The 27369-nt window shown below is 44.8% G+C and overlaps 1 long non-coding RNA gene across 1 annotated transcript; it reads left to right on the top strand.

Moving 5' to 3' along the window:
• Positions 1-4544: 4544 nt before the first annotated feature.
• LOC107518463 lies at positions 4545-7905 on the top strand. The gene is made up of 3 exons (XR_001598860.2): positions 4545-4618; positions 5442-5623; positions 6084-7905. It is a non-coding gene; the product is annotated as an uncharacterized LOC107518463 (long non-coding RNA).
• Positions 7906-27369: the final 19464 nt, after the last annotated feature.

Genomic DNA, 27369 nt, shown 5'->3' with positions numbered 1-27369 from the left:
TTTAAGGGTTAAGTATTATTAGGTAGGAACAAAACCACACGCTAGGACCAACTCCTTCTTGGGTTGGTTGATGCGAGGAGCTCATGCTGGGGCTGGTCCCAGGAAACCGGGAGCCTGGGAACAGCAGGTGTGCAAGAGCGTCAGGGAAGGGCTAGTTTATGGGATCCTAGTTCCAGGTGAGAAGCAGGAAGAGGCTAGTCACAAGATAAAAGTGAGAAAAAGGAATGCAGAGAGGGAAGGGGGACAGAAAGATCTAAGTGTTTACGAGACTCTTTCATTTTCCTTGGTTCAAAATGCCATGCCTACCGGTCACATGTTCTATGTATTTGTTGAAGCATAAATGTTCTCATTTGAAAAAACGAGATTCAGTGATTCTTGCTTCTGTGTCCATTATTATGAAAATGAGGCTCCCATATGAATAGCATATTGACTTTATATAAGCTAGCTAGGGGAATGGGCTCTTAAGAGAAAAAGATCTATCCGGGTGAAAAAATATTATTGCTGCTACTTTATTACTTTCTAATTCAGCCGAAGCTTTGCGTTGGGGCCGCTGGGACATCTTACATGCATTGCTTTGATCTCAGCATTATTTATTTCCATATCGGCGGGAGTGCCTTTCCTGGGAATCTCCAGTTTCTGGCCCAGGGGTGTTTTGGCAGAGCAGATGCTGTGTCATACTGGGGCCTTGGGATCTGCCATGTCAGTCCGACATGTAGATTTACCTTTGAAGGCTTAAAAACTATCTGAAGAAAGGGGGTTGGGGAGGAAAAGAGTTATTTTATTTTTTCCCCTCCTACCTCTGAGTCCAATTACCTAATAAAGATTCATCATTCCTTTTGTCCGAGGAGCTCTGTGACCTAATTTTACTCCTTGCCTGTTTCAGATATCACAACCCATTTTTATGCATTCGGCTTTCCTAACGAGATCCACATGTCTTAAATCAATAAAGCCATTGTTTAGCTTCCTCCTCTGTTTCTCCAGTGTCTTTGGCGTGGTCTATTTTGTTTGCGTACTTGTTTGTTGGAAACATGGCTGTTTATTTAGAGCGTCTTCCTTCTCTCCCCCTTTATTGTGGGTCTTTTAATTACCTTTCCAAGACTATCAGTTTGTTGGTGCACAGCTATAAAATTTATAGTTGTTTCTTTAACAAGCTGGTCAACAGGAAATTTTGGGCAGGTTTTCCTTCTCATTAATTGTTTGTTTTACACAGGTTAAGATTCGCAGGGGGAGAACTCAACATCTTTGTCCAATATCTTCGTATATATGTAGGATGTAAACGCCCCTGTATAAACTTCAGAAACTGTCGGTGTTCTCTCTTTTCCTCGGAATCCCCAGTCTGTCCCTTCTTCCGCTCAAGAGCTAGGCGTGACTGAGCCTTTTTACATCCTTGAGGCCCCCAGATCATGTTAAGACCCTCTTTGCTGGCTTTCTGCTTCTAATGAATTATACACCCATTAAGCTGCCTGATGAATAGTTAGGCTACTTGTGCAAGCGACTCATCTGAAAATGCAGGACTTCAAACTGGAACCCTACCCGCGAGGCCCAGAGGGTCGTTCCTTTTTGAGTGCCTTTCTCTCTGAGTCCCCCTGTAAATTCTAGGTAGTTCATCTCATCACCGACTTCCAACAGCCAGGCAGGAGGGAGCCCAGCGGCAACTCCTGTGATTCCTCCAGCGATCCGTCCTTTTCCTGTCTCTCCGAGTTATCATGGCAGAAAGTGTGGACTGTGTCAGCAAATGGGTGCTTGAATACGGAAGATGCTAATGGAACGCCGAGTCCCGTTTAGTACTTAAAACAGTAGTTTGACCATTTTATTCACCAAACTCTCTTAGATTCGACCTTGCCAAATGGGAAAGGGAGAAAAAAAGCAAGGATTCTGGTGGTCAGACATCCTCCATAATCCTGCTCTTGCTTCCTCCTTCATGACCTTTCTTGGCCTTTTTTTTGGTTCCTACTCATGTCCGTTCTTTCTTTCTTTCTTTCTTTCTTTCTTTCTTTCTTTCTTTCTTTCTTTCTTTCTTTCTTTCTTTCTTTCTCATTTTCCTCATCTTTCCACATCATCTTCTTTTTTTCCTGCAGTTTTATTTAATTCATATCCTAGGGATGAAGAAATTTCTTTTCTTGAAAAGCTAGGTTGTTACCATTATGGGATTCATGTGAGAAGGTGAACTTGGAGTTAAATTCCCATGTGCAGCACACACAGCTAGCTAGCCACTTTAAAAAACAAAAAGACAAAAAAAAAAAAAACCCTCAAAACCTACCCCCAGCTGCTTTATTAATATCTTTCCTTGAGGGGAAATATTTGAAAGGCAAAGCAATGAACACAACTGTTCTGCTTTGTCCACCTAAGAAATACCACCGGCTTCCTGGACCCTTGAGTTTTCTTCCAGAAAGAGAGAGAGAGAGAATTCTGTTCTATTCCACTGTGACCAAGGGTGGTTGCTAAGCCCTTTTTCTGTCTTTGGCATTCTCTCCCTCTAGACTCCTCATTCTTCAGAAACATTTCCTCTTCGATGTCCAGAATCGCTTCTGCAAACTTGTTCTGCAAACATTTCCCGTGGGCGGGCTTTTAGGCTCTTCAGACTTCTTTTCCTTCTTGAGCTAGGGAGGTAAGAATAGAGCAAAAGAGTAGGCTGGAAATCCCAGCTTGGTTTCCCTGGAATGGAGTGTCTTTAAAAAGGGAAACACGGTGTTTGAAAAGTTGGGAAAGTTCCTTGGAGTCAGGTCCCAGATATTCTGCTTCTGGCTGGTGACGAGACCTGCTCACCATCCCAGCGTGGGTTGAGAGCAGCACCCAAGATCCTCGGCTCGGTCGCCTGCATCCTCTTCCCTTTACGAAGCGGTTTTCCTACTCTGTCATTAATTGGCCCAAGCAGCAAGGTGGGGGGGGGCGGGGGCGGCAGGCAGCTTTTTGAAAAAAGGATTCTGAGCATTATCAGGGGATGCACTAAGGATCGGAGAGGCTCCAGAGTTGTGTGTGACCAGCTGGTCCCACCTTCGCTGTCCTTGTGATTTGGCGATTAAGCAGTTCTGTTATGTGGAATGTTCTGTCTGAGTTGTAAGTGGGTTTGAGATGTCCTAAAACAATGCAGGCCCGTGGGTCAGGTCAGGAATAGCAAAAAGGTTTCATTTTTGATGGTCAGTTCCAGGATTCTTTTGACGAGCAGTTTGAGGCTTAATTCTGGTTCAGTGAGCGGCGGGGTGGCGGGGTGGGGGGTGGGGGGAGGCGTGGTCTGTGGTGGGCATGGGAGAGAGAAGGGGCAGCAAGTGTTTCCCTTTGGATCTAACTCCTTCTACTGCCAGAGGGGAAGGTGACCGAAAGGCGGAGGACAGAGCCTTCTCCTCTGATTCCCAGAAAGGGGCCGACCTAAGCCAGTCACTCCTTGATCTCTCTCCTGGGGTTCCTTTAATACCTCTCGATCATGACATATCCAGTCTCACCCCAAAGAGCATTGGAAAGCCAAGAGAGAAGGGACTCAAAAAAAAGAGAATAGAGAGATCGCATATGCAGCTCTTCCACCTCCCAGCTGGTGACTGAATGATTTCTGACCTCTCGGCGTAACATCTAGAATGGGGATAATGCCAAGCATTCTCGCGAGGACTAAGTGAGAGAGCATAGAAAAAACACGTGACATGTTTTCCCGGCACATGTTAAATCCTCCCTATATGTCAGCTATTTTTATTAAACTATAGACAATCTCTTTATTTTCCTAATGAAAGCCTGACTCCTATGGTTGTTTAATACTATGTATTCCTTAATGATTCCGTTTTGTCCTTATCCGTGTCAGAGTTCCTGCCCTTTGGGACTCTCTGAGCGTGTGGCTCTTTAAGAAATAGAAGCGTCCTGGGATCAGAAAATGATAACGCTAGAAAGAATCGTGACAATCTCCTAATTCCCACATTGGGAAATGTTAACGTCAAGCTAGGGGTGGGCAGGGGAGGCCGTTCAGCATTCCTCGGCAGTCGCATGGGTTGATGGAAACTTCAATAAAGCTGTTTAGAAGATGATGAGTGATTTAGGGTTCTCCTCTTGGACTTCGTCGGCTCCCCTTCTTTCTGGCATGCAGGGCCCTCCTCAGCTTGTAGTCCAGGATGTAGCTAGGCCTTTCTTCCCGAGTTTGCTAAACCTTCCACCCTCGTGGTTGGGTTTTAGGAAGCTATCTAATTCTGGTAATTCGCACTGATAGAAATGGCTGATATATGTAATCATTTTAAAAGACAAGGGCATTAGCTAATATTATAGGAGTGTGTGTTACATTTTTTACTCTCCAGCAGTATTTCAGAAAATAAGGCATGGGTAAATAGGAACTTTTTTTGGGGGGAATATTGGCTGCCAATTACTGATTGAGAGAGAGATTTCTCCCCCTTCAGTCCACACTGAGTTTTTTTTTTTTTTTTTTAAATTGATGTTCAGAGAACAAGGTTTTTTGCTTCTTTACACTGTTCTTCCTGACTCCTTAAAAATTCTCACTGACAGGACGTTTTCTCTTTTATCTAAGCTAAACCCTGTCTGTGCTGTTCGATCCATTTTATTTCCTTCCTCGGAAACAGAAAACAGCTGGTGACTGTTGCTTGCGTACAACAAAGGATTCTGGCTTCTAAAGATGTCTGAGGAAAAGGTAACTCGCTAGAGCAGCTCGCGCCCCCAGGACGGACCTCTCGGGCCCTAACTCAGAGGGTGGGGCTAGAGTCTCGCACTTCGGCAAAGCCGGGGGCACCATCGTACACACCAGTTTTATGTCATTGCCATGCGTGTGACAAATCCTGTGTTTAACTTGGGCGAGCTTCAGAAGGTTCTCGGTGCGCCACATTCCAACTAAGAGCCCGCCGCGGAAGGCTCCCATCTGACCCGGTTACCATTCTCCACGGCCTTTCAGACTTCCCGAATGCAGCCCGCAAAGGGGCCTCCATGGAGGACATGGATAGTGTCACCATTGTTGAAATGTAGTGTTTCTCCATTTATTAAAAGGGAGGATTATGCGGGGCGTTGACGCACAAAACGGCATGGCCCAAACTCTGAGGCGTCTCGTTTATATTATTCAGTGTTTCCTGGAGCACAAATCCTTTCCCAGTTTGGTGACAGAAGGGAGACAGGTTTTATTACTGCTTGGATTCAGAACTCTCGCTTCGAAGTGACCGTAATACAAGTCTATGTCCAAACATTCTCGCCAGCACAGCAAAAACATATCGTTATTTCTCTAAATTCACTATCCTGAAATAGGAGAAAAATTTCCAGGTTTTAACCTTGCAAGTTATCTCTGCTGTGTTACCAAGTGCTTTTCAAGTGGGATCTATGTACTGGAGTAAAATGTTAGACAGTAACTCCTAAGGATAGAAACTAACATTTATTGAGCATATGTACCAAGTATTTCTTGCATGTGAGCTCTTTTATATCCTCTCAACAATGCTATGAAGTAGGCGCTGCTGTAATTCTCATTACAGAAATGAAGAAATTGAGGCACTGGAAGTTTAGGAATTGGCCAAGGTCACCCAGTTAGCAAGAGGCAGAAGCGAGACTTGAATCCAGGTAGCTTGGTTCCAGAGCCCAGACGCTCAGCTACAGTGTGACATGACCTCTACTCCCAAAGCTATGGCCATCTCTCTGAAAGGTCAGGTGCTCGATGGTGAGTAATTCAACACATTTTTTTTTTAACAGTGCTAAAACAGATATGGTATGGAGTACTATGCAAACATGCAATCTTGAAGAAATTTTTAGCATGTAGTGGATTGCCTCAGGCTGCACCCCAGGAATTTTCCAGGAGTATGTACTCCCTTTATGTCTGGGGTGGGCGTTGGTGAAAAATTTAAGAGGTACTGTGGTGTCCTTCATTTATTTCTGTTTTTGGTTCTCCAGAGGCCAGGTATTAGGCTCCAATAATAGAATCTCTCCCCACTTTTATTAGACCTTTGCTCTACCTCCTCCATCTTGGCAATGTCTGGAGTAGGGAGGAGGAGGGGAAGGTCATACCAATAGCCTTACTTGCAGGGCAAGTAATGAGCATTTCCTTAGACACTGGGCCCCAAAACCCAGAAGTAGGGTTTGTGTACGGTCATTGGACAGTCACTCCCTGTACCCTTCCGCAGGTGGTATCTTCCTGATGCTCCACCCCTGCTGGGCTGCACGTCCTCCCCAGTGCTCTGGGCAGAAAGAAGGAACTCTTCTGCACCTGTGCTCACCTCCGCCCCATCTGTCTGCTGATGACTCCATGAATCTGGGCACAAGTCAAAAGATGAACTCCCTCCATCATTTAAAGAAGCAAAGATGGACCTGCTGTTTGACCGATGGAGAGTCTTTTTAGATCTTCCCTCCTTTCTGAGACTCGGGGGCCCAGAGAAGCAGGACCCTTATCAGCCGCTTCATTGCATGTTTACGAGGAGAAGCCAACACACAGCTGGGAGGAGCCCTGAGAGGGCCGCACTTCACTTCTCACTGACGGGCCAACCGCTGCGAGAAGCAAGTTTATGTTAGCAAAACAATTACACTCTGCCAAAGTAATTTTAATCTCTTTTCTCCCATACTGAATTATGACCAGCTACACTCTAAGAAAGACTGTTCGTAAAATGAACAGAATCACAAAAATCATGCTCTTTGTACTGTTTGCTTAAGCTTTTCCTATTTTGTGTGTGTGTTTTTAAAATTAACCTTCTTTATTTTAAAATAACTACAGATTCATGTGCAGTTATAAGAAGCAATGCAGAGATCCCATGTGCCCTTTACGCAGTTTACATTCTACAAAACTGGGGTACAATGTCACAATCCAAATACTGATACTGATACAGTCAAGATATGGAACACACCCATCCTCGCAAAAATGCCTCATGCTGTCCTTTTAGAGCCAAATTTACTTCCCTCCCTCCTGACCTACTGCAAACCATTAATCTAGTCTCCATTTCTAAAATTATTGTCATTTCAATAATGTTATGTACGAAATTATATATAAGGTTGGCTTTTTAACTCAGCATAATTTTCTAGAGATTCACTAGGTTGTTGTTATGTGTATCAATAGTTCACTTCTTTTTGTTGCCGAGAAGTATATCATGATAAGACTATATCGCAGTGTGTTTAACCATTCACTCACTGGAGGACATACAAGCCGTTCTCAGTTTTGTGCTGTTATGAGTAAAGCTGCTATAAAAATCCATGGCCAGGTTTTTGTGTGAACATAGTTTCATTTCTCTGGGATAAATGCTCAGGAGAGCGATTGCTAAGTCGTGTAGAAGCTGCGGGTTTATTTTTTAAAAGAAACTGCAAACTAGTCCAAAGTAGCCCTACCATTTTACATTCCTACGTACAATGTGTGAGTGATCCAGTTTCTCTACATTCTTGCTATTCTAGTAGGTATGCAGTGATATCTCACCATGGTTCTAATTTGCACTTCCCTGATGGCTAAAGATGCTGAACATCTTTTCATGTGCTTATTTCCCATCTGTTTGTATCCTCTGTAAAATATATTTGCCCATTTTTTAATAAGATTTTTTATTGTTGAATTTTGAGAGTACTTTATGTTCTAGATACAAGCCTTTCGTTGGATATGCGATTTTCAAATATTTCCAGACTATTCGTAACTTGTCTTTTCAGCCTCTTAATGCGGTCTTTTGCAGTATAAAATAAAGTCCAAATTTTCCGTTTTCCTTTATTGGACCGTGCCGTTGGTATCAAATCTAAGAAGTCGTTGCCTACTTCCAGATCGTGAAGGTTTGCTATGTTTTTCCTAAAATTTTTAAGATTTTTACACTTAAGTCTGTAGTCCATTTTGAGTTCAGTTTTAGAAGGTGTGAGACTGAGACCTAGCTTCACTTGTAGTCAATCTATATACCTCTATGGCTACAGGAGCGTTTGTTGAACATGGCTGCCTGTACTCTGCTGAACTGTTTTACATCGTTGTCAAAAATCAGTAGACATATTCGTGTGAGTCTGTTTCTGGGTTCTCCAGTCTATTCCATTGATCCATGTGTCTGTCTCTCTGTCAGATATCACATAGTTTTGATTATTTATTTTATAATATTACTTATTATATAGTAAGTCTTGAAATCATATAGAACGATTCCTCCCACTTTATTCTTCATTTTCAATTTTTTAAAGCTATTCTACTTCCTTTGCCTTCTCGTATACATTTTGGAAAACTATTTTGTCTAGATCTACAAAAAAGTGTTGCTGGGATTTTGATAGAAATTGCATTAAACCTGTATATCGATTTGGGGAGAATTGATGTCTTTACAATGTTGAGTAATCCAATCCACGAAAAAGGTATGTTTCTCCCTTTATTTATATTCTTTTTGATTTCTCTCATCGCCATGGGTAGTTGTCAGCATACAGATCTTATGCACAGTTTTTTTATATTTACATCTAAGTATTTCATTTTTATTTTTAGCAATTGTAAACTGTATTATATTTTTAATTTCAGTGTCCATGTGTTCATTGTTAGTGTATAAAAATACGATTGTTTTTTGTATGTTTATTTTTGCATCCCCTGACCTTGCTGAACTCACTAATTAGTTCTAGGAGTTTTTTTGGTAGATTTTTGGATTTCCTATGTATATAATCGTGCCATCTATAAATAAAGAGAGTTTTGTTACTTCTTTTCTGATCCATGTATCTTTCTTTCATTTCCTTTTCTTGTCTTACTTTACTGGCTAGAATTTGCAGTGCTGTGTTGAATTAGAGTAGTGGGCGTGGGCCTCCTTGCCTTGTCCCTGGTCTTATGTGAAAAGCAGTCAGTCCTTATATGTGGTCTAAACACACCATTTAAAAGACAGAGCTTGGCAGAGTGTACTAAAAACCATGACCGGATTCTATGCTGGTCTGCAAGAAACCCACTTCACATATAATAATATAAGCTGGTTGGAAGTAAAAAGATGAAAAAAAAGATAAATCATGCCAACATGAATCCAAGGGAAGTAGAAGTGGCTGTATTAATATCAGATAGAGTTCAAAGCAAATTACAAAAGACAGATAAAGAGATTATATAATGATCAAAGGGCCAATTCTCTAAGAAGACATAGTAACCCATCGTTTATTTAGTTTCCACATGCTTAGAGATTTTCTTATTGTTTTCCTGTTATTGATTTCTAGTCTGATACCATTATGGTTAGAGAATACACTTGCGTGATTTCAATTATTTTAAATGCATTGAGTTTTTTGTTCATGGCCCAGGATATGGTCTACCTTCACATCTGTCCTGTAGGCACTTGTAAAAAATGTGCGTTGTGCTGCTGGGTGATGCTGTTACTACCGAGTGAAATCTCAGCTCCCTGATCAGCTTGCTCTGAGAGTGCCCTTGTGAAGAAGAGGGGAGAAAATAAGGGTGGGGACACCCCACTACAGCCTGCAAAGATGAAAGTCCCTTCATCCTACATGACCTTTTCTGATATGGAAAGGGCTGCAGTTTTTTCTGTGGTGTTTGACTGGAGTATTATAGTTATTGTCTCTAGTAACCTGTCTTACTAGGCTGCCCCTTTCCTTGCCCTCCGGGCAGAGAGAACAGGCTTTTGTTGGGGGCTTTCTTTTGTCTGCGCCCACTGGTGTTTCCTGGTTGCTCACTTCTTCGGCTCCAAGTCTGGCACACAGAAGTCAAAAAGAAAACCCCGGGAACTCACCACTATGTCATTCTATGGGTCCCAAGGTCTCTAGCCAATCTGCCCCCTTTTTTTTCTGCCTTTCATGGTTTTATACATAATGTGCAGGCTTTCTAGATGCACTTAGCAGTAGGAGTAGGGAATGTTACATCTACTCCATCTTCCTGGGAGGAGAAGTCAGTGTCTCATGGTTTTAACAATATTAACATTAAAACAAAAACAAAAACAAAAACAGAACACAGCTCTTCAGTGCTCTAGACCTGATCTGCCTGATCTCTCATTTCTATTCTTTTCTAAAGTCCCCAAATCAGGCCAGAACAATTCCTCCTCTTTAGGAGAAGCTTGAAGCTCAAGAGATGGAAATGTTGCTTGAGTTACTGTTAAGTTCATTGAACTTTGCCCTCTGCCCTTTCTTTTTGTCCTGTTTCAGACAGTGGTTTGTTCTTATAGTATGTCCTGGGTCCAGAATGCCAAATAGCTTCTGGAACTAATGTCTGGACACAGATTAAGGATAAAGTTAAGCCTGCTAAGGTGAAGCAGCCTCAGCTGGCCAGAAGCAAGAGCAGGAATGTGGATTATTTCAACCAGGAGAAGATCCTGTCTTGGTTAGCTCAGGCCGACATCACAAAGTACAGCAGACTAGGTGGCTTAGACAGTGGAAATTCATTTTCTCACAGTTTTGGAGGTTAGAAGTTAGAAACTTGAGATCAAGGTGTCGGCAGGGTTGGTTTCTTCTGAGGCCTCGCTCCTTGGCTTGCAGACGGCCATGTTCTCCTTGTATCTTCACATGGCCTTCTTCCTGTTTGTGTCTGGGTCCTGATCTCCTCTTATAAAGACACCAGTAGGATTGGATTAGGGCTCACTCACCCCAATGACCTCATTTAACCTTAATTAACTCTTTAAAGACTCTATCTCCAAATACAGTCACTATGGGGGTGAGGGCTTCAACACAGGAATTCTGGAAACAGAATTCAGCTTGTAACAAGCCCCAAACAGGATAAAGTGAAAGCGGAAAGCAGAAAGGGCAGGATGAGCCCTACGTTGAGACTTCGGGATGGGCCAGTCAGAGGAAGAACCCAGTGATTTTACTCAATGGTTTTTCCAGCTGATCCTGATGTGTTGTTGTTCAATCCTCACTTTATTCCCAGAGAGAACTGGCTTTGCCCAGGTCAACTTCTAATGATGTTTTTTAATACAAGGAAAAGTTAGGTCACTGGGGGAATTTTCCTAGGCACGAAATGCATGTCAAAACTACTCTTCTTCTTTTTTTTTTGAGAGATTATATATATTATATATATAATATACATATAGATTATATATATTATATATATAATATACATATAGATTATATATATGCGCATATTCAGTACGGTGCATAAAGCGTACCAATCTGAAATGTGATGTTCGGTGTTGAAATATGTGTACACCTTGGTAACCGCCACTCAGATTAAAACACAGCATATGTTCCACACATGTCTCCAGAGAGTTGTTCTCTTTCCAGTAACTCCCTGCCTCTCCACCTGGTGGTAAATGCTCCAGACACCTGTTCTTATAGATCATATATGTGACATCCTACGATCTGTTTCTGACTTCTGTTGCTCAGCATAATGTCTGTGAGGTCCAGCTATGTTTTTATGAACATGAGTAGTTTGTAATATTTATTGCCGAGTAGTGTCCCATTAATGGCTATAGCACAATTTATTTATCCATTCTTTTGTTAATGGACATATGGGTTGTTTCCAATTTGGGGTTATTATGAATAAAGCTGCTATGAACATTCTTGTAAACTTCTTTTGGCAGATATATGCACAAATTGCTCTTGGGTATATGAATCTAGAAATAGGACTGCTGGGTCATATCAAAACCACTTATTAAATTAAATTTGACAAACATATAGAAGCAAGTTTAGGTCACTTCTTCCTTTGTTAAGTTTTTTTTTTTTTTTTTTTTTTAGTGGTTCTGTGGACTTTAGTTAGGGATATTACATCTTTGTTATACCTAGATATATCATAACTTTAATTAAGGGTACAATAAATTATAAAAATTGCTCACTTAATAGTTTATAGATCGCTATTTTACATTAGCCCTGAGATGTGGCAAAGTGGGGGTTATCCAAAATGAAATAGAAGATATATCTAGAGACCTTGAGATGGGACGTCACATTTTAAAATAAAGCAGTTTTCTTCCAAGGATTTCATGGAAGGAAGAGAGTATGCACAAAAATGCCCAGCAACGATGTGAATCTAAGACAACTTCTCTTCCTTCACATTTCCTCTAGGGCATTGCTGACCTTCCGGCTATTTCAGAGAAGCAGAACTGTTAACACATCATCAAAATGACTTGTCTTTACTGTAAGGAGCTCAGTGTTGCATGGAGGGGCCTGGGGTTAGACTGTGCTGGGGTTTAGGCTCAGATGAGGGGAGAGTTTAGGAGATTGCTCCAGACCCCGAGTAGCCATGTTGGTTCCCAAGCTGTCCAAAGAAGAAATATCCACCTCAGTGGTACTAGGAGCAGGTAAATCTGACTTTTCATCAGATACCTCTATTGACTAGTGCAGAGGATACACCACGGAAGCACTATATTTGATAGCATTTCCTTAATTTAAGTTGTATAACCCACCCCCAATTCTCTTTTGGAAGAGCTTAGATTTTGTTGACTCTCCTTTTCAGATGCTCAATATAAAAAAATCTTTGCTTCTGTTATATCTTCTTCTCTATAGTTCCCTACATCAAATCATTTTTGTAAATAGGTGTGGTAGAGACTATCCTCATGCTTACCTCTTCTAGGACCAACCATTCCCAGAAGAACTGTGAGACTTGAGGTAGACGTGGTGGGACATCTACCTTGGAGGACATGAAAGAACTGGACATCTGGTAGCCATTGAAGAAGAAATTGCGAAGGCCATTGTGGACACAGTAGACTTCTTCTGCTGGTTGATGACATTGCCCCGAGCCACCAAACAAAGGGTGATGACCAGAGAGGACATGATGGGGTGGCGGGGGAGCGGGGGCTCCTGATGTTGATCAGGAATACGAGTGATGAGCAAGAAGACCTGCGGCCACAAGAGCAGCAGATTCCCACCTCCCCTGTGTTGGGACAGGCTGCTTGGGCCCCTGTAGGCATCTTTGCTCAGTGCGGATCAGTGTGAGGGGCCGGCCCCCAGACCCTCTGTGTCCCAGCTCCATTTGCAATAGGCACTGATGTGTTCTCTTCTCTACTGTAAGTAATTCATTTCATTTGTTTCTGATGATGACGTCTAAGTCATTTGGGGGGGGAGGGGAGAGAAAACCACCATTGACAGTTTTGATGAGCATGAAATAACCATGGCAGACACCTGGAGTTGGGGTGACATCAACCTGGAGCAAAGCAACCCAGCATTTTAACCTTATCTGCCTGACCTTAGAGTAGACCAAGGTACAATATTTTTTAGCACATACCGAATGTCTAGACCAGCTAAGGGATTTCCTGTTTTTGCCATTATGGATACCAGAACTCTGGGAGAACCAGAGCTGTTGCGTACCCACCAGTGACCCTTGTCTGGGTCACTAACAAGCTCCAGGAAAACTTTTAGTAACACAAGTCTCTGATGTCCTGACCTGGGCTCAGGTGCCCTAAGATATGTATGATGTCTATTCTGTCTCCTCCGCACCCTACCCCCACCCCTGCCCAAGGTCGATAGGAGTATCTAAGGGATTTAGGACAATGTGGGACTTGCAGGGCTCAACACAGTGTGACAGAAAAGAGCAGGTTTTAGAACCAGACTGGCCCTTACTAGCTATATAACTCATTACATACCTTTCCCGAACCCGTGGCCTCATCTACCGAATGGAAATTATAATAGAATCCATCTCCTAGGTTTTTATGAGCCTTCTAAGAAAAACTGGGTCTAAAGCACCTCGCACAGAGCCTGGCACACAGTACGCTTTAAATAATGTCACGTTCTCATGTCACGATTTTTCTGTGCCCTTGGCAGAAGCTAGAGGGTGAGGAGAGAGAACAAATGAGGGCTATTAGGACTCTATTCAAGCTGAGGGCAATTCAAAACTGACCCAGAACCCATATCCTGAGCCACCAGCAGGTGGAGGGGCTTCCTGGGGAAACTCTAGATCGGCCAAATAAGATCCTTAATCCAGTGGGCTTAGGATGGAGCCAGGCTAGGTGGGAGAGCACAGTGGCCAGCCACAGTCAGCAGCCCATCACGACCATTAAACGGCTCCACCCAGGAGAGGCAATACGGCTCCACCCAGGAGAGGCCCAGGGCAGCATTAAATACCCTCCCACTGAAGCAAGCGATTTACTTCCTGATCTGATCGACATTTTCACTAGGAAATCCTTCCTGCTCCTGAAAAGGTGTGGCATACCATTTGGATAATATTGCAACTTAAAATCCTTGAGGTGAAATATTAAAGTAAATCAGTAAATAACCAAATAGTGATGGCCAGGAATGTGTTTGCTTTTCCAACAATTCTTACAACGTAGCTCAGGTCTATATTAAAACCCTTCGAAGCACTAAGGATAGCACAAAAAGCAATCTGCAGCGAGGCCTTCTAAAGTTAACATGGTCAAAAACAGTAGAAATACCATACTCTATTGTCAAACCATGGTAGATAAGCCAAAAACAAAAACAAAACCTGTTTTCAAATGTTTTGTATTAAAACTTGCAAAACTGACATTTAAAAGCTGTCATGGAAATCTTGATAATGAGTTGAGGCCATTCCAATACAGAAGGAAAAAAATCTTGCTCCTTCAGGTAGAAAGATGGAGCCTCACAGCACCTCGGTCTGCACCAGAAGCCTCAGGCCTGGAGCTCAGAAAGGTCACTACCTGAACTTGAGGCTGAAGCCACCTGTGCACAGGTGGAATGAACCTGTCCCCGGAGGGGGTCTGCTACATGAGGGGCCGGCATTCTTCACGACTCTCCATGAAGGGGGCTCAGCTACACAGTCTCCAAGATGGGGTTGCAGAAATAGGGGGTGAGCAGGTGTCTAAGTAAGGGAGATCAAAAACCTTCCAGGGTCGGCTCACATGTTATGTTCTCGGAAGGCCCTTGGTTAACCCTTCGAGCTCAATGAACCTCCTTTGGGTTCCCATAAAACCGTTTATCACTGTGGAAATGTCACACCGTGTGCTTTCTATTTAGAATAAAATGTATTTTCTTAAAAGGTAAAAATTCAAATAAACACGCATAAAGTGCACACGAACACACATTTAAGGGCCACACGATTTAAACTGCCTGGCGAAACTTTCGTGGTCTCTTCCCGGTGGCCCGATGCAAGCAGCCTTGGAGAAAGGGACCCCTTTCAGCACAGCAGTGCAGCCCCCTGCCGGGAAGCAGGGCCCGGGGCTCTCGTGACAAAGTCACCAGCCTGGTCAGGAGCCTGAACGTAGGCTGCATGACTACGTGTTTCCCAAGGGTTTTTGCGTTTTTCAGAGAATACGTAACCAGAAAACGCACGTGGAAGGCTCTCACGTGAAGAAGCAGCGAAAACCAATCATGACTGGAGTGAGGAAAAGTTTTCAGATGCACAGAAAAAAAGCAAGGAGATGATGACATTGACCGTGCAATCTAGGATGGAAGTGCCGGTCTTACCTTTTCTATACTCACGTTTTCCATAAACGATTTCGTTACCAGTCATGATAATGTGGTGACCAAGTGGACAACTGACGTCATCCCAACCTGCTTAAACATATCTCAGCCCTTTGTTAATTTCCTGTGAAAGAAGAAATTTCAGTTTAAGGCTCTATAATCTACGTGACGCTGTATGGATCCCAAACCATCCCTTTGTAAGTCAGAACCCAGGGATGTTGTGATTACTTGTGTATGTGTGTGTGTCCCCATTGGGTGGCCGGCTCCTCAAGAGCCACTGCTTTTGCACGGACCCTCACACAGTGCCTGGCACGCAGTAGGCCTTGGGACATGCCAGGTGAGTGGCAGGTGGCTCCGGTACTGCAGGGGAAGCTTGCTCTTCCACAGAAGAGCACAAATTTGTGACGTTGCTGGCAGTTTGTTTTCTAATAGCCCTCTTGCCTTGACATTATTTTCCATGAAGGTCTTCCTTACTGAATGAGGCAGTCATGTGCCCAGTTTAAAAATTACACTTCACAGTCTCCCTTTCCACTGGGAAGGCTTGAAACTCAGTTCTGGCCAATGAGACCTAAGGAGAAATCTCATGGAGATTCTGGAAAAGTTTTGCTTTTCGAACACAGGTTTTGTCCATTCCTCATGGCGCTTCCTGCTCTCTCTCCCTAGAATATGAATATGATAAGAGGACAGCAGCAAAAACTGGCAGAGAAGTCGGCATTGCATCTCTAAACCTCTCCACCATTGCTAGTAACCGCCAATAAGAAAAATTAAGCCCCCTGATTGGTCGAAGTCATTGTTTAGTAAAGGTTTCTGTTTCCTGGGAGTCGAACCCTAAGTGATCCGGGATGGGGCGATGGTGAAGGAAGTCCTAGGGATGGAGGAACAAAACCAATCAAAGAACCAAGAGAGATAAAAGTGGAAAGAACCAGGTGGAAGAGGAGGATCGGGTGGCAGCCTACGTTTACAGGGAGATGGAGATCGTATGAATACCTAGAGCTCATTTGCATAAGTCTCTGGGCAGATAGGTGTCTCAGGAAGAAAGAAGTCACAAGCCGTTTGAGGGAGCAGTTCTAGTCCTTCAAGTGAATGAACATTTTGTTTCTGGGCCTATCAGTCTATCATTAATGGATTTAATTTGCCTGAATTATCATCCGGGCTTGATCACAGCTAGGGATACCCAGCATCGCCAGTTTCCTAATACGATCTAATTTTAAACATGTTACTATCACTCCAAGTATAACCATATGCTCTTAGCTTTTCTTCCACAGTGTGCTGGCTGGGCTCTCCCTTCGTTTTCTGGAAACTGAGCCCTGGTTGGCCAGTTGAAACACCCAGGCTTAGAAACACGCCCACCCACTTAACTCAGCCCCATAAACTAAGCAGCTCCAGACTGGACCAAGCCACTTAAACACTCAGCTGTAGCCTCCTCATCTGTCAAAAGACAATAGCACCCCTGGCTTCACTGGCTTGTCAGCAAAGAGTCAGTGCGTGTAATGTATTCCCACCTCTCCCAACGCCCCTTTCTCCCCTCATGCTAAACAGATTTTAGCTGACTTTGGCTTTTCCTGCACTTTTCAATCTGACATCAAATCAGGAATTATTTCTTTGAAACTCTTCCATATGCAGTCTCTGGCTGTGTCAGAACCCGAGACTGACTTCCTGCACATCAGGTGACTGTTTCTGGCACCTGTCCTCTGTGCTCCCTGACTTCCCCGAGCGACTGGTTATCTAGCTCGGATCTAGTGACTGTTACTGGTCAGCATCTCATATTCCGAGGGGCTCCTGCGCTTCGGACCCTGTTGTATTTGTCATTCTATCCCCAGTCCCCAAACTGTTCTTGGCCCACAGACTTGAGGAATATATGAGTGAATGAGTGAATGAATGAACTCCTTGAGCAATATGTGCATCTTTGTAGCACAGGAAGTTCCCAGGAAAGTGCTTTGTGCAGGCAAATGCTTCAATCCACAATGTTTGGGGAATGAAAGAAAGCATTCCAGTCCTCACTCCCCAGCTTTTGAGAGCTCTCTCTGGTTGCCCTCACTTACTGATCCCTTCCTTCTCAGAGTTTTGTGAACAGGGCAGCACAGAAAGTCCCCTAGAGATATACCACCCTGTAGCTATGTTTTCTAATAGCTTCTTCCTTTCACAAACCTTCTCCTCCTAGACCTACTCAAGGGAGGGAAACTGTGACTCTTATCAAAATAACATTGGCTTATGCCTGAAAAAAAAAAAAAAAAAAAAAAAGATTGTCCTAGCTCATCAAGCTGAGCGTAGCAAGTTGTACATGGAAGAGATTACAATAAAACTTTGCTACTGCAATTTTTAATAACGGTGACAACCACCCTAACTGACACAATCCAGCACTATGATGTGCTAGGCATTTCACTCATCATCTCTTTTCAACAACCTTATGATGTAGGTCCTACAATTATCCCCATTTTATAGGTGAGGGAACTCAGATACAAAGAGATGAAGAAACTTGCTTAAGATTACTGGTAACTGGAAGCTGGAAGCTCTGATCTAGAACTGGAACTCTGAACCACTGAGCTATACTAAAATGTATTAGTATTTTAGCCAAAGAATTTGGTGACATTAATCCAATCCAAAGAACTCTCGTTTTTAACTTATTGAGTAAAACTCCTAAGACGGATAATTTTATGCTCACTTCCCCCTCTCCCAGGTGGATCTCAAAGATAATATCAAAGCACAGTTCCACATGGGCTTGTCTCCTCTTCTTATGACCTCGTCAATATTCTTCTATTTTATTTAGAAGAACGTGTGTACTGGTTCCCACCCTCTTTTCTTTGCATATTTCACAGAAGTATCTTGATTGCAGAGAGCACAAACCTCACCAGTCAGGAACCCATGGTGCTGTGTGCATAGTTGGGCCAGAAATGGAAACAACTAAACCATAGTAACAATCCGTCATTCTGTCCATCTGCTACCCTAGAGGGATCTTAAAATAGTTTCAATTCACCTTTAAAATCTGTTACTCTAGGAAGGGCTTGTAACACCCCGCAGCCCTGGAAGCCTGCCGGAGAAACAGGACTGCTATTCCGACTACTGGTGTCCAGCTGCAAGCCTCTTTGGAGGGAAACAAGCCATCCATTCACCGGGCTGTTGTGAACCTTTCCTGCCCCACCGGCTCTCAGAGCTAAGGAGAGTACCTGGAGGAATGGCATTCTGGATTTTGTTCTTCCTAATGTGAGGCTTGATTTTTTTTTTTTTGATTCTCTTTTTTCCTCTTTAAACTTCTTATGCTCCAACTCCCCAACTCCACAATTTTCTTCTTCTTTTCATTTTTTCTTTTCTTTCTTTAGATCTAACTGGGAGATTGGGCATAGGTTGATGTTTATAATCCAGAAAATTTAAATCAGTTAGTAAGGTGGCGATTTATAATTTGTCACCTAAGCCAGGACACTTTTGAGAACGAAGTGCTTGTCCCGCCCGCGGGACCGGTTATTTGGTGGGAGAACCGAGGAGAACCCAACCTAAAGAAAAGAGGGGTAACACGGACGAGAGAAAAGAGTGGAGGCAAGACAGTATTCTGATCAAGCCTCAAATTTTATTTTGCAAAGCAGCTATATTTATAAAGCAAAAACAAAGGGGGGCAAGCAAAAGGGACTTGTCACAATATAATTGGTCTTCAGCTGGTGCTATGGGGACAAGGGGCAGTGGAAGGAAAGAAGAGGAAAGGGGGTACTGGTCATGTACTGATCGGTCAAGCACAGGTGGTGTAAAACAAAGGAAGTTCTCAGAGTTCTCTGTACAAACATGTTGGTGTCACGGGCTGCTGAGCTGCTATTTGTCTTCTGTTCTTGTGAAGCCCAAGCCCAGCATGTTTTATCCTTAACCCTTAAGGGCCCGTTTAGGTTGTGGCGCCCCTAACATCTCCTCCCTTTCTGTTTTTAGAAAGGCGGGCCTTAACCGAGTGGGGGAACATTGACCTGGTTCCTCCCGTGGGCTATATACGCCCATCTATTGTTGGCTCTTGGTATCTTTTGGGGAGGAGAGGCAGAGCCGGTTTTAAATTGTGATTTGGATACCAACCTCTATGCAAACCAGGTATGTTCTCAGGGAAGGACAGAGGGGACCCTCTAGTGGGTCTTCCCTTGCAGTAGCTTTGCATCTGCACCCATCTCGATGCCCATACCTTCCCTTGGTCTATCAAAGGTGAAGGTAGACATTTCTCTGTCCCTTATGTCGTCCCCGTAGGGAGAGGGGTATTTACCACCAACCAAACCTGCTATACCAAGGTCGAGGTCCCTCTTGGGCCAAGGTGGAGAAATTTAGGGCTGCGCCGACTTCTTCCGAGGGCTCTGTCATTGTGATTTGTTGGTAGTATACCGTGGGTCCTTTGGATAGCGCCGAGTCAACCTGTCTTTTAATTAGATCTGTTATTCTCCTGAATGCCCAGGGGCCAAAAGTGAGTAATAAGAGCAAGCCTATGAAAGGTCCTAATAGACTAGGGAGCAGTGTTGAAAAGAGTGGGGAGGTGGAAAACCAATTTTTATACCAGGCTTCATCTTTTTCTCTCTGTTTCTGCCTGGCCTCTAGGCTTTTTCTGACTTTATCTATGCTGTCCTGGACAAGTGTAAAGAACAGCAATCCTAATCTGTGGGTAAGGGGAATATTAGAGTCAGTGCAGAGGAGGACGAGAAACAGGAGGAAGAGCAAAATTCCCGTGAGGAGGAGAGGGGCTGGAGACCATCCTCTGCAATGCTTCTCCGGAGGACGAGGCGGTTATCTGTAAGAGAACAGAGGGGAAGCGAGGTCTCAGGGCTGTGGATCCCTGGACGGATTATAGAGTTTCAGTAGTCGGTCAGGTAACCACCGGGCGTTTTGAGCCTGATTGTCATAGATGCAAGCGTGTCCCTTTCCCCAGATAAGGACGGGGTCAGGACCATTCCATTTTGATGTCAGAGGATCTTTCCACAGGGCTTGTGCATAAGAGTCTGCAGTAGTAGGGTGCCAAAATCGGTCGGCTGCAGACTTTCCATCATTGTCGAGTGTCAGAAAATTAAGGACAAAAAGGGCATGATTTAGCAAGGTCTTATTATTGTTGTGTGGGGGGTATAGGATACCTTTGGAGTGTTGAAGTTTTGTAAGCATATTCTTCAGAATCTGGTGTGCTCTTTCAACAATGCCCTGGCCCTGGGGGTTGTACGGAATACCTGTAATATGTTTGATATTTAGTTGAGCACAAAATTGTTTAAAGGAAGTACTGGTGTAGCCTGGGCCGTTATCAGTCTTGAGAGTTTTAGGTAATGGTAGAAAGGCAAGGCATGAAATCATGTGACTGATAACATGTTTGGTGGCTTCTCCAGACTGTAGGGTTGCACAGAGAAAGCCACTGAAGGTATCTATAGAAACATGTATATATTTCAGTTTACCAAAAGGGCTGAAATGAGTAACATCCATTTGCCACAGTTCTCCAGGAGTAAGGCCGCGAGGATTGACGCCAAGATGGGGTTCAGGTAGTAGAGTAAGACACCCCTGACATTGGCGCACTATTTGGCGTGCCTGTTCCCTAGTAATGGAGAATAAAAGGCGAAGAGTCCGGGCATTTAGGTGGTGTATCTGATGAGCCTGTTGAGCTTGTTGAATGGGGTCAGTAGAAGATATAGCCATAACAAGGTTGGAAACTTCTCGAGAGGCTCTATCAACAAGATCATTGCCAGTACTTAGGGGGGCCGGGGAGACCTGAGTGAGCACGGATGTGCCCTATAAAAAAGGGATGAGATCTGGCGAGGATGAGGTTTTGGAGTTCTGAGAATAAGGGGGAGGCATTAGTGGAGGGTCGAATAAAAGGGACGGTCTCCAGAAGGGGAACTGATTGACTTATATAAGCACTATCGGTGAACAAATTAAAAGGACTATTAGGGAGAGTCTTAAAGACTTGAACAACTGCAAAAAGTTCTACAAGCTGTGCGGACAAGTAGTCGGTCCTGATCTTAGCAAGCTGTCCATTAATACTAAAGGCAGCAATTCCTGAAGAGGAGCCATCTGTGAAAACAGAAGGGGCTTGTGGAATAGGACGGCTCTTGGTCAGGGAAGGGAAAACTACAGCTTGGTTTTTAAGGAATTGTATGAGTTTGTCAGCAGGGTAATGATTATCTATCTTTCCTTGAAATGAAATACAATTGACAGCCCATTCATCTGATGTTTGTAGTAGCCATTTGACCTGAGCTGCTTCATAGGGCACAACAATGATGTCAGGGTCTTTGTTAAAAAGCTTTAGGGAGCTTTCGCGCCCCATTTTAAGTATTTGTGCGATAAGAGAAGGGTAGACAGGGAGTATCTTAGAAGGAGTAGCTGGCAAATGAAGCCAATATAGAGGTTTGTTTTGCCACAGGACACCCGTAGGCGTGAATGTTGTGGGAAGAATTAGTAGCCACAGGGCACAGGCAGGGGAATAGTATGAGATGTTTTGATTTAAAATGGCTTTTTCAACTAAGTTTAAGGCCGAGGCTGCCTCAGGCGTCAGGGTGCGTGGAGAAGAGGGATCAGGATCTCCTCGAAGAATGTCAAAGAGGGGCTTTAAATCTCCGGTGGTCAACTTCAGATATGGGCGAAGCCAGTTGATATCACCTAACAGGCGTTGGAAATCATTGAGGGTCTGTAAAGAGTCTTTCCTTAATTCAACCTTTTGTGAAAGGACCTTAGTGGGGTGTAACTCGAAGCCTAGGAAGAGGAAAGGGGGCTGTAATTGAATCTTTTCTGGGGAGATCTGTAGTCCTAGATCTTGAAGGGCATCAACTAATTTATGGCTGGTATCACGCAAGATGGCAATATCAGAGCCTGCCAGGAGAATATCATCCATATAATGAACAACGTATAGGTCGGGATGTGTAAGGCGAAACGGATCAATGGCCTGGGCAACAAATTTTTGACAAAGGGTAGGACTGTTTGCCATGCCCTGAGGCAAAACCTTCCATTGAAATCTTGGGGAGGGTCCTATGCAGTTAACAACCGGGAGGCTAAAGGCGAAACGCTTTCTGTCCTCCGGATGTAAAGGGATACAGAAAAAACAGTCTTTTAGATCTATGACTATCTTGTGATATCCTGTAGGTATTGCAACGGGGGACGGCAGCCCTGGTTGGAGCGCCCCCATGGGAACCATGGTCTTATTGATTTCTCTGAGATCTTGAAGAAGTCTCCATTTACCCCCTTTCTTTTGTATAACAAAGATGGGAGTGTTCTAAGGGGAGGTAGATGGTTCAATGTGGCCAGCATCTAACTGTTCCTGCACTAACTGTGTGGCCGCTGAAAGTTTATGACGGGGCAAGGGCCATTGATCGATCCAGACAGGGTGGTTGCTCTTCCACGTGATTTTATCTGCCTGGAGTGCAGGGGGAGCAACGGCCCTCACGAAAAATTTTTGATGTCGTACCCTAAGCCCGTCCGTGGGGCCCTGTGTTCGGCCTCTATGGGAACGGTAATACCCTGATTATTTTTTCCAAGGCCCTTGCCCGGGATGAACCCTTGGTTTAGCATTTGATGAGTAACGGTAGCTGAGGGACTGAACATTAAAACTCCCATCTGGGTCAATATGTCGCGACCCCACAGATTTACGGGAAGCCCGGGGACAATAAAGGGGCGGACCTGACCAGTGTTTCCATCAGGGTCTTCCCAGGTGAGGAGTTGAGAGCTTTGAAAGGTGTTTTGAGAGTGTCCTATGCCTTGAAGATGAGTAAGAGAGGGCTGGCAAGGCCAGGAAGAAGGCCAGGAGGCCTTCGCAAGCACTGTAGAATCAGCGCCCGTGTCAAGGATGCCCTTGAATTCTTTGCCATTGATTTTGAGTGTGTGGTATGGGCGTTCCCGAGAAAGTTGCTGGATCCAGAAAATATCAGAGGAACCAGGCGTAGACGCCCCTCGGGAAGGCCCTAGGGAAGGATTAGATGTGTCGAGGGGTAGGGGCAGAGCCTGAGCAAGGCGTTGACCTTGGTGTATATAAAGTGGGCCTCTGGAGCTACTGGCTAATATCTTTATCTCCCCGGAATAATCACTGTCAACAATAGAGGGAAAAATGGTGATGCCCTGCAAGGTAGAGGAGGCCCTTCCAAGGATAAGAAAAAATGTTTTAGGAGGAGGGGGCCCAAAAACGCCTGTGGGGATCACCTGAGTCCCGCTATCGGGCTCTAATATGATGTCGGAGGAGGCACAGAGGTCCAGTCCTGCGCTTCCTGGGGTGGCCCTGTAAAGGGAATGGACTGATTTTGGGGAAAGGTGGGTAGGGGCTGAGTTTGTTCTATCTGGCTGTTCCCCGAGGCCCTGAGAAAAGGGATTGGCTGAGGGGCCCGGGGCTGGCCCCTCTGCCCGTTTCCCTGCTGGCGAGTGATGGGGTTACCGAGTATGTCGGTGGTGGAGCGGCAGTCTCTAGCCCAGTGTCGGCCCTTTTTGCAAATGGGGCAAGGTGTCGAGGGAGGAGAAGGTCCTTTATTATAAGGGCCCTGAACCCTGGGTTTGTCATGGGAACCGTGGCATTGACGGGCAAAGTGTCCTGGCTGACCGCATTTGAAACAATTTTTCTGTTGGCCAGGGTTGGCCTGGATTGCAGCACCAACCGCTAGATGAATGGCCTGAGATACCTTGGAAGTAAATGGATCAACGTCTCGGCACAAGCGAAGCATTTCGTCGAGCGTCTTGTCTCGGGTCTTACCCCTGAGGACGGCTCGGCAGGAGGCGTTAGCATTTTCAAAAGCCAATTGTTTGACCAATCTATCATTAGCGGCGTCGCTTCCTAGAGCGCGCTCAGCAGCCTCTAGGAGGCGACTGACAAATTCACTGTAATCTTCCTGGGGACCTTGGATAACCTTGGTGAGTGGCGTGGTGGGTGTGCCAGAACTAGGAAGAGTCCTCCAGGCCCCGAGAGCGGCATTATGTGTCTGAGAGAGGAGTCCAATAGGGAGATTTTGTTGCCGCTCCTCAGTGGCATATGTCCCCTGACCAGTAAGTTTTTCAAAGGTCCAAGAATGAGAGCGGGGATTTTTAAGATTATTAGCGGCTATAGTCTGGCAGCGGTCACAGAAATCAGCCCGCCAAGTTAGATATTGGCCACGGGTGAGGACAGCCTGGACTATGCGGAGCCATTCACAAGGGAGAAGGTGTCCCCCTCGAGACAGTGTTTCGAGGACAGATAAGGTGTAAGGAGCATTAGGTCCATAAGTCCTGACAGCTGTATTTAGTTCTTTTAAGTTTTTGAACTGTAATTTATGGAACTCTTTACGCTCCGGGGCGGGGGGAGGGAGTTCGTCGTCACTGCTTTCTTCCTCATCATTATTGTCAGCAGTATCCTCTCCACCTTCAGGGGCATCAGGGGGATCAGCGGTGTTAGAGGTGGGAGATTCAGGTCGCTGGGATCGGGTGATGACAGGGAAAGTGAGGGTTTTTGGTTTGGGGTTTTTGGAAGGTTTTATAGGCAAGCGTTGGGCGGTAAGAACAGTCTCTTGTAAGGCAGCCTGAAGGGAGGCCAGTTTGCTCTCTATCTCGGCCATCTGTGCAGCAAGCTTATCTTTGGTTTGTGAAGCGTTATTGCCGTTGGAGGCGGGGAGTGGCAGAACAGGCGCACGGAACTGTGGATTGTAGGGTGGGGGCCAAGTAGAAGGCCAATCTGGGTTACGATATCGTACGGCCTCATCTTCTAAGGTGGCGGCATCACCAGGATCTAAGGGGTCATTGAGTGGTCTTTTAGTCAATAAGGGATTGGTAAGAGGACCTTTAGGAGAAGGGGAATGTCCTGTGGGCGAAGAGGGGTATATGCCTTTAGTTGGAGAGGGATCGCTCATGTCTATAACGACTGAGGGACATCTAGAGGGGGGCTTTTCAGTGGGAAGAGAAGCAACGGATGCTGAGCGAGACAGCGGTTTAAGGCAGTACTCCGCTACTGACAAGAGTTGTTGTTTTTCGGGGTCATCGGAGGCGGTTTCTACAATGTCTCGAATTAGTCCCCAATAAGAGAAAGCAGAGACGGGGACGGCATCAGGACCTTCCTTTTGTAACTTATCGTTTAAATCTCTGCCTACCTTTTGCCATTTTTTTGGATGGATTTCAGGGCCATTTACTATGAACCAGGGACAGACTTCATCAATGAAGAGAAAAAATTTGACTAAATCCTTCTTTTTTACTCGGATTCCTCGCTCCTTGAATGAGCATTTTAAGTCTTTTATGAATTGTGCTTCTCTGGACAAGGTTTGTCCCATCTTTTTGTTTTATTTATCTAAAAAGAAAGAGGGATAGGAACTGAGGAAGTGAACATAGGTATCAAGGCAAAAAGGAGGAGAAGGGAACTTAACTTCTCTCCCGCGTGGGCAGCCGGTTAGTACAATCCGCTAACACGGACCCCCCGGGGGTGCGATGCCTACGGACGTCCCGCCGGCTGTGCCTTTGGGCATAGACAAGGCTCTTTTACAGAGGCGGCAGAGGAGGGATTATACCAGAGGTCTCGAAGTGGGCAGTCGGTTGGTATAATCCGCCAACACGGCTCTCAAGAGGCGAATCGCAGACCTACCGCTCTCTCCAGGGCGGAGGGAGAGGTCTACGACCGGGATGCCCTCTGAGTGGACGACTTCTGCCTTAAAGTCGACTGACACACTGTATTTTCCCAACTCAGAAAAAGCAGCCTCTAACCTCAGGGGTGGACGGCTTGTGCCAAGAAGCGGGCTAGAGAGAAAAGTCCCAAATCCTTTGAAAAAAAGGAAAAGACAAGAGGACCAAGAGAAGACAGAGGGAGTTTATGCTCAACTCTTTTCTCCGTTTAAAATTTGTTACTTATGATCCTAGCAGTCCGTGCCGAAACTAAACTAAGGCGGATGAACACTCACCGAAGACGGCGATCTCCGGTGAGCCGAAGACGAGGACCTTCCATGAGCGGTGAAAGGCAGTCTTCTCTGAAAAACTTCTTCTCTGAAAAACTTCTCCTTAACGAGCCGCGGCCTCTGTTATTTCGTAGTCCGCCTGGGTAAGGGTTCTGCACTCGGGCCCCACGTTGGGCGCCACCTGTCCCGCCCGCGGGACCGGTTATTTGGTGGGAGAACCGAGGAGAACCCAACCTAAAGAAAAGAGGGGTAACACGGACGAGAGAAAAGAGTGGAGGCAAGACAGTATTCTGATCAAGCCTCAAATTTTATTTTGCAAAGCAGCTATATTTATAAAGCAAAAACAAAGGGGGGCAAGCAAAAGGGACTTGTCACAATATAATTGGTCTTCAGCTGGTGCTATGGGGACAAGGGGCAGTGGAAGGAAAGAAGAGGAAAGGGGGTACTGGTCATGTACTGATCGGTCAAGCACAGGTGGTGTAAAACAAAGGAAGTTCTCAGAGTTCTCTGTACAAACATGTTGGTGTCACGGGCTGCTGAGCTGCTATTTGTCTTCTGTTCTTGTGAAGCCCAAGCCCAGCATGTTTTATCCTTAACCCTTAAGGGCCCGTTTAGGTTGTGGCGCCCCTAACAAGTGCTATTAATAATTTGGGTGGGAGTAACAGAAGTAAACAGGAACTTCTCTGGCAAGCCCAGACACGTGGTCACCCCCCGGATGAGCCGTGGTTCCATTGCACAGCACCAAGAGAGCATTTAAATGCTCACCCCACAGTGGCTGAGATAACAGCATCACTCTTTCTTGGCTCTTGGTTCTAGTGCCTAATCGCGTTCAAGGTCTTTAAACAGAGCATGGTCAGTGGGGATTAAAATAGGACAGAAGGTTCTCTTTTTTTTTTGCTTATAGCATCTTTAGTTATAATGAGTCTTTTTTTGTTCCATATTTGTGTTTTTCAAAAAGGTCACATTCTCAACATTTAAGTAAGTGTAGCTTATCAAGTTTCCAGTTTGAATTTGAAAGTTACATTGTAAAATCTTATTCTCATGCAGATTCCACCCTCCACCCCCCACTTTTTTCCCAGTTAGGCTGTGAAACCTAGTTTAAAATAAATTTATGCTCTTTAAGTATTCTTTGGGAGAAATGCTACCGGATCAAGAATATCTTGCATGTCTAAAGATATTGTGTAATTTTGTGTAATTGTACATATTCTCATCTGACACCCACACCGAAGCCGAGAGGCGGGTGGCAGAGTTGAGCCTTTATTTCTGAGCACAGAGCATGCTGCTTTGAGCGGGGATCAAATCACGGCCACTAGGAACAAAAGGGATGTGGAGAATCGGAGAATCGATACCATCAAAGAGTCTAACTGCAGAATCTTTTCACACTTGTGGTTGA

Source organism: Rousettus aegyptiacus, unplaced genomic scaffold (assembly GCF_014176215.1).
Source record: "Rousettus aegyptiacus isolate mRouAeg1 unplaced genomic scaffold, mRouAeg1.p scaffold_m13_p_1, whole genome shotgun sequence".
NCBI classification, from domain to species: Eukaryota; Metazoa; Chordata; class Mammalia; order Chiroptera; family Pteropodidae; genus Rousettus; species Rousettus aegyptiacus.
This window is presented reverse-complemented; position numbering and strand designations above follow the sequence as displayed.